Below are 11,474 nucleotides of genomic sequence, written 5' to 3'. Positions count from 1 at the left end.
TTTGCAGAGCCTCCTGTTAGGAGCAAAGTGGCATTAGTGCCCCAGAAGCTTAAGCCCAAAGTCTTTTAGATTCTTTGATGTCTGGTGTGTCTCTGATTATAATTATTCAATATGATTTTCTGGGTGGTTGCTCTAGAAGTCAGCCATAAATGAAGCGTTTGGATTGGTATGTTTTGAGTCTGTGCAACGCCATGTTAAATCCTAGGCCAATTCACCAACAATTCTCACAACGTCCCTAGGGGAGGCAGATACATATTTGCATTTTCATGAGCATGTTGTGGAAACCAGGGCATGGTGAGCCACGTTTTCCTCTCAAGTTTTGGTCTGAGACGTGTCTGGTCAGGGCAGTGCAGCCCAAGAGAACATGCTCGAGGTCACTGAGCAGCAGCACAAGGGCAAGAGCAAAACTCAAGAGATCTGTGTCTCAGTTGTGCCTGCTTCTAGCCACCAGACCCTGCTCCCTTCCAGATAGACTGCCTACAGCGGATGAGCCACCTACCTTCTTTCTGTGCTCTCATATATCAGGGCCATGCCACTTAAACCACTCCTGTAATGGCCATCTCAGTAGCTCTGATTAAGTCTGGCATTTAAAAGTTTATAACTCGGCTATAAAAAGTCACTCAGGCTGAACCCCAGTGTGAGAGGCCCAAGCCCAAGGGGATGATTTATATGCGAGCTATTCCAAAATCAGCCTGTGTGATATTTTTTCAATTCTGTGAAGGAAAAATGGAAGTCCAAGGTTTGAGGGACAGATATAAGACAAAAATGTTTTGTTTAATGGCTTACTGCATTGTCACTAGATCCCATGCAGTAATTCTCTGTGAATTTCCATGCTCGCATGAGCCAGGCGTAGCATGAATGGCCTCTGTGAAAATGTCACTTGCATGATTTTCATAAAGCATCTCCAGTCCTGGACTCTTTTCTCAAGAAATCACAGCCAGCCACAATGCCAAGATTTCCCCTCATCCCCCACCTTCCCTGCACGGGCCATCTCCCAACATCCTTACTCACCGCTCTGCAGAAAGACTGTGGTCCTGCCTCCAGCTCTGGTGCTGACTCTCAGCTTGTGCCATCCCCATGCCACAGTTCTCCGACCCTGTGCAGAGCCATCTGGGAGAATCGGTGCTCAGGGCTTGTGTGCAGGGTTATTGCAGTGCATTGGTCTGCGTTTTGTTAATGGGTGTTGATACAAAACACCAGGCCGTGGGACCTTCTTTATCAGGTTGCTTGCCATCCTCTCAGCCCTCCATGCTTTTTATCTCTTGTACTTCTATTTAGGCCTCCTTATGCCTACACACATAGCAGGAAATGCGAAGCAGAGAATGCACCTTTGCTCAGTTACGCCGTAGGCTAGTCCTTCCTACACTGCATGCTGGATAGTAATGAGATTGTTAGGCTAATTGGCTCTTTATTAAGAGTATTATTTACAATGATGCTGAAGGCCATATGCATGCAGAAAAAGATCTTGGTATACTGTTAAACTCTTCCTTCTTGCAGTCGGTGCCCTCCCCACTGTGTTCCCCGCAGGTTGCTGCCCTTGGCAAGTTTGGGTTGACCTTCTCTGCACCTCCTAGACTACCACCCATCCCGTGTCAGGGCCAGGCAGAAAAGCCTGCTGGTAGGGCTGTGTCTCTGGGAAGTTTGCACTTCTGCTGCGCGTTTAAGCTTGCTGCTTCCCTGCAGCAGAAAGAAGTCAGCGCCGTGTGGGAGGAAGTTGTTTGCTGCCGGGCGGCCCACAAGGGAACAGGGGATGGAGATGAAATGCTTGTGGTGCACTGCTGTGGCACATTCTCCCTCTAAAAGAGCAGTAATTCGATAAAGATCCTGTTGTGCCTGGCTGTTTGTGCGGTGGAAGAAATGTGTGAAGCAGGGGAAGTGAGAAGCCCTGAATTGATACCCAAGCTCCAAGTACATAATTCAGACCTCTCCACTGAAGAGTTTGACACCCCTGCCATAAATAAAAGAGCAGTAGAGTACAATAAACAATGCTTTATTCTTTCAAGTTAAAAACTTCCTTTGCGCTGTAGTAAAATATTGACTTCAGGTGACCATATTACCGCAAAATATGGTCTTTTCCTGACACCAACCAAAGAAGCCTTTACATAGATCTGGCCCATGAGAATGAGAATTTCATTGGTATATAGCAAATCCAGCCTTATTTGATAGTCATGTGTCAATAATATTTTAATAATCCAACCACAATGTCCTTATTGCCTGCCTTAAGTTCTCTGCCACCAGACAAGCAGGTGCTGTTCTGCTGTCTCAGAAGACTGAGCACCATTTTTTGGAGCTGTGACAAGTCTCCTGTGGTAAACTCATAATAGTTAAAACTCACCAGGATTTAAAGTATTGGCCTGCATAACTCTTCCAGTATTTAACCTTAATGGTTTCTTCTGTAGTCAGTGCTTTCGCAATACTGTTGTGACATCTATGACATGAAACAGAGAAGGAAAAAAACATGACCTTTTTAGCCAAGAAGAGCTCTCAGTGCAGAGCAACAAAAGGCAGGTCTTTTCTGCAGGCTGAATACCTTCCAGATCTAATGCCCACCCCTAACTCTGTTCTGATGCGCCTGGAAGTTACCTTGCATCTATATTTTCTCATAAAAGGTGACAGCAGCATTGAAGAGGTTTCAGGTCTTGGACAGCTAACGGTTTAGCTAAATTGCCCTCCGGTCTCCTGGAGCACTGGAGACTGCGGCAGCTCTGTTTGTACAGACGAAATACCTACTTCTCTGGGCTGGTGTAATGGCAGGGTTGTTGTTACTGCCCCGTTTTCTAAGCCCAGCACAAGCCAGAGTACTGTGACATTAAAGCTGTATACAGGTGAACACTTGGAAGTATGTCATCTTTCACAACTTGCCCAACTTCTGCCCAACGGATGGCCTGGACAAATATAGCTCATTATCTGCCAAGGTCTGTTCTGGTATACATGTTCCTGTGTACTCTGAGCAGTGCCCTTCAGCCCAGGTTGGGAGACCTCTGATAGTATGGTCAGAAAGTGCACCCCAAGAGCAGCCGTCAGAAGGCAGCCCAGACACAACCAGTCTGAGATGCTGGTCCTTGGGACTGGTCAAGGCCAGGAGAAAACTTTTAATTTCTAATTAAATTGTGTTTGCTTTGTCAGCTGAACTGGTTTACCTTTTGATTCTCCTGCTTCAGAATTTTTGTTTATTAAACTCCAGCATTCAGTATTGGCCCTGGAGACTAACACTTGCTATAGTGGCAAATTTATTAGGATTCCCCTAGGTGTTGAATAGGCTGAGGTTTTTTATTATAGCACACAGCTTCTTTACACCCACACTGTACATGAGCCGATGTGTTAAATAAGATCCAAGGCCCATTAAATGAAGAAGCCCATCTTTGCAAAGAAGACTCCCCAGGAACCTAAACTCTGCCTGTTATATCACAGCTGGCTCACCCTTGCTCTGTCATGCTGGCTGAAGCCATCAGGTTTTGGCAGATGCTCGAGAACCAAGATGCTGATGTGATCACCAGTCCTTGGCACAGCAAGGATAGGAGCATCCCTGGGAGTTGTTCATTTTTATTAGAAATATTTCTGTAGCAATGCACAAGAAATTGTCTGCTGGCAGGGAAGGAAGATGTACAGGAGAAAAGAGCTGATTCTATTTCTGCTCTGAACCATTACTTGTGTTTAGAGCTAAACCTAACTGTGATTGAGCCAGAAGCTCTCCAGGGAGGATTTCACAATCACAGTCCAATAGGGGTCAGAAAGGAGAATTTCAAAATCCCACTCAGAAAGCCAAATACCTGAATACTTCTCCCATGGGGCTGAACACGGGAGTAATCCAGATCGATGTTGCAGCTTGTTGTTCAGACAAATAACACAGACAACAAGCAGCCAGGCATTTGTGTGTGTGTGTGTGTGTGTGTGTGTGAGCAAATCCCAGCTTCATTTCTTTTTGATGGGGTTTCCCTCCATAGGACTCAGGACCTGCATTTAGGTGAGTCGGCTTCACGTACCCCACAGAGCCATTTCTCTGTCAGCAAAGCCCAGGACTCACTGTATAACATGTTATCCCTACCTCCACTACAAGGCTGTGGGACAGAGCTCACAACCTGGGTCCAAGCTGGAAGGAAAGGAAGGAGGATGGTTTCTCACTCAGTGCTTTCTTACAAGTGATCCCTTTGCACCGTGCCCAGCCTTCCTGAGCCCTATGCAACTGTTTTTTTCAGTGCAGACACACCAAAAAGGGAGGTATTTCTTGCTAACGGGTTCCCTTCTTTAGTAACTGAACCAGGCTCCATAGCTTGGGAGTCTTGCTGTCCCCTCGGTGAGGGCTCACGAGCCATCTGGGACCCTTCAGTGCCTCTGTGCCACCCTGCTGCTCAATGCCACGCTGCCTTGGCTGCATCACACTGTCACCAGGGATGAGGAGCACTACAGTTGAAGATACAGGTGATACTCTTTGCCCCACACAAAGGGATCACTAGATCTGGGCTGAAATTTTCTTTTGAGATAGCATTGGTTCGATTCAATTTGTTTTCTTAAAATGTCATAGGTCTGCTGCTCTGTACAAATGTCAAGCATCTAGAGAGCTGCGGAGGCTGGGAAGCCTCTTGTTTATGGGAAACTCTGGAAACCTTCCAATTTCTACCCAGTTCAGATCAAATCAAACTTTTTAACCAATAATCCAGTGAGTTAAGAGCTATGCCTTTGCACCAGCTCAATGAATCAGATATATATTAAAATTACTTTAGTGACACTGGTGCTCTTCTGTTCTGCAACACACTATTTGCCAGACCCTGTGAAAACAGGAAAGGAGTGAATAAATGAGAGTCATTGTTATTAATTAGATTTCAGAATCACATTAATGATCCAGAAAAGGAGGAGCCAAGGTACTGGAGACACCTTGTTCCTACTGCCACTGCATGGGCAGGTGATTTGGCCTTGATTTCATAGTCTCTATCTCTGGACTTACATGTGCCCAACTGAAATAGCTCCTGCATGTCAGGGTGGATATATCTGAGCCACAGTTTAACAAGGCCCATAGGAAAGCAAGCCTTACCACCTGCCACAGAAGGGAGTTGCATTGGCCAGACGTTTCTTTTGTAAATGATGACACCTGTTAAGCACATTGCTCTTCCTTCACCCTCTCCCCTGCCCTGTGCCTGGGACCCTTTCTCTTCCTAAGCTCAGCTCCTTGCATTTCTATCAGCAGGAGGGAGCATTCTGGGCTCGCGACAGGTGGACCAGGAAACCCTTGTGAAGTGCTTCTGCTGGCAGAGACAGCAATAAGCAGTGAGGGGCAGAAAAGTCCTCAAACAGCCCAGCATAGTACAGGAGTGATGCCTACTGTGTGCTAGTTAGTTAATGGCGTATACACAGCAACGTGAGTATTAATTTGGGGGAATTGGGAGTGAGTGGGGGTTTAGTTTGATTTGGGCTGGATTTAGAATTAGCTGGAACAAAAAGCATGCATTGGGATCTGCATGGTTTTATCTATGGCCCCTGAGCATCACAGCCTTCCTCCTGCTCAGCCCTATCAGGCATATGCGACCTTGGCTGACAATGCTGTTCCAGCAAAAGCCCATAGTACAGATGCAGTCACACGTATAAAACCTTTGTTCTATCACTTGTATCAGATTTATTTACAGAGTGGTCTTACTGCCATGGTATAAAGCTCAGTTTTACTGACAAAGCTGTGCCCCCTGAAGGAGTGCTTCAAGTGCAATATGAATATACCATTGCTCTTACATTAGTGCCACTCTCACAGCGTGAATGTGGCTGGAAGCTTTTCAAGGACCAGGCTGTTGTTTGGGTTTTTCAGATGAGAAGCATAAAAATTGACAAGTGTAAACCACGTGGTTATTATCCCACTGAGCACAATCAGATAACCTTTTAGTATACTCCAGGGATGCAGATACTGCACACCATTAAACATGTCTTGGATGCCCAGAAGGATATAAAACTACAACCAGGTTCCTCTACCACTTGAAAACACAGTTAGTTAGCAGAGGGGATAGCCCCCCCTCAGTGTTAATAACAAGACCCTGAGTGTGGAGCTGGTCGCGTGGCAGTTGTATCCAGAGATACGGACAGTCCAGCACAAGAGGGAGCTCTGCAGTGGTTCATCGGTGGCAGCCAGTGCTAGGAGCACTTGTCTGTGACTGGACCCGAAACTTTTCCCCTCACATAGCTATTTTGGTGATACCTCTTCCTCATTCCAAAGTGGATAAAACAAAGAGCCGAAAAAACTAACAGTTTTCAAAAACCCAAAGCCAAACCAATGTCCAGCCCAACAAACCACAAAGTAATAAAACAACTTGGACTATTGGAAACATTTTGAGATATTTGAAAACTTTTGCTTTAGTTTCAACTTCTTAATACATATTTTTAAATTAATGATTTATTTTAAAAGTTGTTTCAATCAAAAGAAAAGGTCTAGGACTGTTTACTTATACATACATGTAAGCGAATGAGACTTCTCAATAATTTTTCAGCAAATTTCCCAGCTCAGAGGATAGTGGTTGAAAAAAAACACCCCAAATGTGCTTTTTTTACCAGCAGTTTCAGCGTTGTCAAATCAGCCTTTTTTTTTTTTTCTTCAGCAGAGAAGCTGTTTTATTGGAAAATTCCTGCTAAGGTGCAGTCAAGTGACTTGGCTGTGTCAGTAGGTTTTTGGGCCAATACTCCAGCTGGTATTTGCTCCTGCTTGGCTTATGTAAGGGCTCATCTGGTTGCTAAGGTAAGAAAGAAGTTTACTGTTAGTGGAATCAGTGCTAGGGCCAGTTATGCTGCTGGGTTGGACTGTTGGGGCTGATTCTGTTGCCAGGAGAAGTGTTTGTTGTCTCAGGTTGATAAAGCAGTGGTTTCATGAAGGGGGGGGTATTAAGCAAAAGGGCTTTTCCATCTCCCTTTACAGTCCCATCTGGCCCAGCCTGGGGGACTGCTCAGGACTCACCAACTGCACCTCCTTTAGCAAGAGGAGTCTGTGTGAGGGTGACCACTCGCTCCTCCAGCAGGAGAGATGGAGGTATGGGGGCATCCCAGGTGCACCCCCTAGTCCTGGAAAGAATATGGAAAGAGGTGAGCATTCACCTTCTCGGGGTAGTGGAACACGCCAGAGTACATGGGAAGCCCAGGGGAAAATGGAGCTCCCTTGGGAGACCCTGCAAGCAACAGGACACGCGGACTGACAGGTGGGAGATGCAAAGAACAGTTCAAGGGCATTGTTTAGATCACTTCCGGACGCTTTAGTAGAACATGAATTTTATATCTATAATTTTATATAGACATGTAGACATACCTAGAGACATCTCTATATAGGCATACATCCATGTATGGATGTATTATCTACAATAACATTGTCTTATATTATAATGCAATATGATATTCTCCTTTCATTTCTTTCTGAATTTTCCTGTTGGAAAGTTCACAAGGCCACAGCCAGTTTTGGCATGAAATAATTCTGAAATGTTTCCATCCACATTCCTTGGGAAGGGACACAATCTCAGGAGACCTGATCCAGGCAAGAAGCACTCGCCAGCAGAAGCCGATTCTGCCAACAGACTTTCAGCAATCTCAGTGCAATCAAAGATAGGGTCTCTCTTGGGCCAGATCCAGTTTTCATCCTCTGCAGCTTATCAGCGCTGGGAATAGAAAGAAGGATCGCTGTTTATCTCAGAGTCTGTCTGCCATCTGTGGCCTGTCAATGTAAGGAAGATCCTGAAGAAAGCCACCTTAGCTCGCCTGAAATGCTTCATGTTGTTGGTGACAACACTGGCATTTCTGGCATAGCAAAAAAGCAGGGGGTCCTTTTTTGTGTGCTCTGAATGCTGCCATTCCCTATGCCAGTTTTAAGCAACTGGAGGAGCAGTTGTGAGAAGATGAGGCTCTGACACTGAATGCCAGCGGCAGGAGTGTGAACACACTGGGGAGCTCCAGGACAAGGGAGTTCAAGCCAGCATAGGGAAGAGCTAGCCTGTCAGGCAGCTTGACTTTGAGAAGCCCTGGCTTTTCAAAGTATATCTCCAGCTTTGAAAATTTTTTACTTTTTGCTGGAGTTCAACTTCTTTCCATTGCTAGGATTTCAAAGATTGTCCCTGCTTCTCACAGAGTCTTCCCCCTCTCCTTCTTTCAAAGTAGCCCAGGTCTCGATTTATTCAATATGGACTTTGACGTGGGAAAGTGCTTATCTTTCAGCACTGCAAGTTGCTTCCCCAAAGGCTTGAGTTAAATCTGCTTTAATAAAAACACAGAGCTTTAGGCAATTGGGACATAAATGATTTCTCTTCTGCACTATTGAAATGCTGCTTTCTAAGTATGTTCAATAGCATATTAGAAACAATTCTCTAATTGGCCATAGAGTACCGAAGACCTGACGATCTAATGTAAAAAATCAACACCATGAAAACTTTGAGAATATCAAAAAGAAGCAGGGGAAGACCACAGGTCATTTTCAGCCATTCCCTACCCATTTAAACCCCATAATTACAATATTATCTTTAATATCGGGGGACAGTGTTGAATGTAAGATCATCATAAGACCAGAATAATCATCCTAAAGACAAAATAAATTAATCCTTGACCTCTGTTGTTATAATGAGCATTTCACAAAAAAACCCCACATTGAAGTTCAATTTACTCAAGTGTTCTGTGTTCTTTTTATCTCCTATAAGGCTCTGAAGCAGAGTTTCCTTAATAAAAATGACTAATGTACACCAGTTGCTCCAAATTACACATTTGTATGTATTCACTAGAGCCCATGTAACCTATCATGTATAATATCACCAGCTTCTGATGCTGCTTTTGAGTGAGACAGAGGATCAAACTTAGAGCTCTTTATTTACACAGGAAAGAAACAGAGTAAATCCCCCAAATACAGATATGCAAATCTGTCAATGTATTTCTGGTCAAAACATAACTAGCCAACTTTTCTGTTTATGCTCTGTTATATTCAAACCACAGTAACACTTTCACTGTCTCAAGGACTGCTTGGCTAGTCAGGGATCAAAGCAGAGCACATCTAAATAGAATTGTCAGTCTGGACAAGGACTGAGCCAAAATCACTTTGAGAAGAGTCTCTGTTGTGTTTCATAATGCAATTGACAATAACAGGAATGGAGGAGAAATGTAAAACTGTCACTGACAAGACTTCGGAGACTCCATACAATCTGCAGGACTGGTGAGTAAGGAAAAAGACATCAAGTTACATCAAGTTACATGGCTGGTAACTTCCCCCAGGCAGATGAGGCACAGGGAATGAGAAAGCCCTGATGTCCTCTGGGTGGTGGCAAGAAGGTGACCGTCTTCCAGTTCTGCTGGACTGGGTTCTGGCACCACATCCCCAGGGTCCTCTGGCCAGACCACTGCCCTTGCACAGCAGGGAGGGGTGGGAATGGTTGCAGAAGTCCTGGGCTAAAGGCGTTTCTGCCCAGCTTCCTGCTCCCTCTCTTGAGGAGGGGGAGGAACGGGGCAGATGCCCTGCATCCGGTCATCTCCTAGATCTTTTAATTGTGTACCACACACATGCACACACAAACACACACGTCCACGTTGTTGACTTTCTCTGCTGGCATAACTGGAGATAAAATTACAATGAGACATAATTACAGTGAAAAAGCTGGCTAGAAGTCATTCCAGTATTGTAAAACAAGTCCAGTTTATTTTGTTTATTAATTAATAAGTAATTACTTATTTGCAAATACAGTTCCATTGATGGAACGTGCCGATGACACACATTTTCTTGGAGAGATGACTTAGGAAGGCACTGAACACCCAAGGAGGAGTTGATAAAAATCCACGCATGTAGGCCATTTCAATTAAACTGCACTCTCTAAAACAAATCCAGCATTTTGCATGAGGAAATTTGAGCTCTTGGGACAGAGCCATGGCTGCAGGATGGCATTCCAAGTCTGCCGTGTGACAACTGGACTGGAAGGTGTAACAGTTGCCTCAGAAGGAGAAGGAGGTTCAAAGGGAGACGGTTCCGGCCCAAGAGCCAAAGACTAGGCAAACCAGGTTTGTTCTCAGTCACATTTGCCAATGAAGAACCACCACTGTAAACGAGCCTCAGGGCACCCAGAAATGCAACATGCAAAAAAGGCCACCTGCAGAAGAAGGGAGCAGTGAAAGCAATGGCCCTCTGTTCCCTTCAGCCTGTTGTGATTCTGTGCATGCAAAGAGACTGCTGTGTTCTTTAGTCCTAACCACTGGCTGCTGGCAAGGCAGAATTCAACTTAGTTTGTCTCAACACCTCTTTAACCTATGATTTAATGTCACTATCGTTTGCATCATGAAACAGTGCTTTCCTCCAACTGCTTTCATAACTATTGCACATTTCCCATAGCTCCCTCCCCCAAAGGAAGAGATCAATTCACAGCTGTCATTTTACCTAGTAATGACCTCTTCCATCCTAGTTTCCCACAGCAGCAATGGAAAAAAAAAAAAACACCAACAAACACAAACAGAAAAGGGCAAGGAAAGAAAAATATTTGTTATTTGAAAAGGTGTCATTTGGCTTCCTTTTAATGTACAAACATTTTGTGTTCACCATCACAGGCATTACTGCTGCCTTGTACTGATATGCAAATGGAAGTTTTATAGGCAGATTATATATATATAATACTTTTTTATATATATATATATAGTTGTTTATGTGTGTGCATGTGTGTGTTTACACACACACACACTCCCATGGCCTAGCAAGAAGTTGGCCAACAGCGTGGTCTAGGCCAGAGACAGGTTTGCTGATGAGTTCATAGTCAAGTGGAGTCAATACCAGGCTGGGACCTGGAGCAACATTTTTATAGTATCATTCACTCCCTGTGACAAAGTGCTCTAGAGAAAGCTCTGGATACATGATGAGAACTACTTTCATGCTTGTTTTCAAAACTCCCCAGTTCTGTTTGTTCCATTTAGCTACAAATTCTCTAGGTCAAAACTCCATCTGGGACATACGCATGTTTAGAGGCACAGTCTGCCGTGAATGCAGCTCCCTTAAGCTAGCAGAACATATTGGCCAATATAAAGAAGTCCTACTTGAAATATATTAGGCATCCAAGTTAGGACTGACCCTTTTTAGATGCCCACATTTCAGTTTGCCCTCACAGTAGTGTAAAAAATACACTTTGCTTTCCACGCATACCTAGAAGTAGTATATGGGAGGATCCCATTTTCCACAGTAAGAGTTTAAGAAAGCCCTCGAAAAAAGGATGTAGAAGTATGCACATCTACAAAACAAATTACAGCTAACCAAGCAAAAGTTTTTTTTTTTTTTAAATGCAGTTGTATATTTTGCTTATAAAATTACCATTTCTTTTATGTCTGTGCACAGATATTTTGTATCCATAGTCTCGCCTTGGAAAGCATGCTTTTACCCTGTCCTCTGAGAGCCTGCCTGCTTCTTGACTTGTGGCTGTTAAGGGCATTTAAATTGGTAATATTAAACCAAAAAAATGGCTTGTGCACTCTGCTAGGCTTTCAGATTACATAGGTTCTGTCTAAATGTA

The sequence above is a fragment of the Nipponia nippon genome, unplaced genomic scaffold, assembly GCF_047370975.1.
Source record: "Nipponia nippon isolate SJK-2023a ecotype South Korea unplaced genomic scaffold, ASM4737097v1 scaffold_3, whole genome shotgun sequence".
Lineage (NCBI taxonomy): Eukaryota > Metazoa > Chordata > Aves > Pelecaniformes > Threskiornithidae > Nipponia > Nipponia nippon.
The sequence above is the reverse complement of the archived record's forward strand: the minus strand, read 5'-3'. Positions refer to the sequence as shown.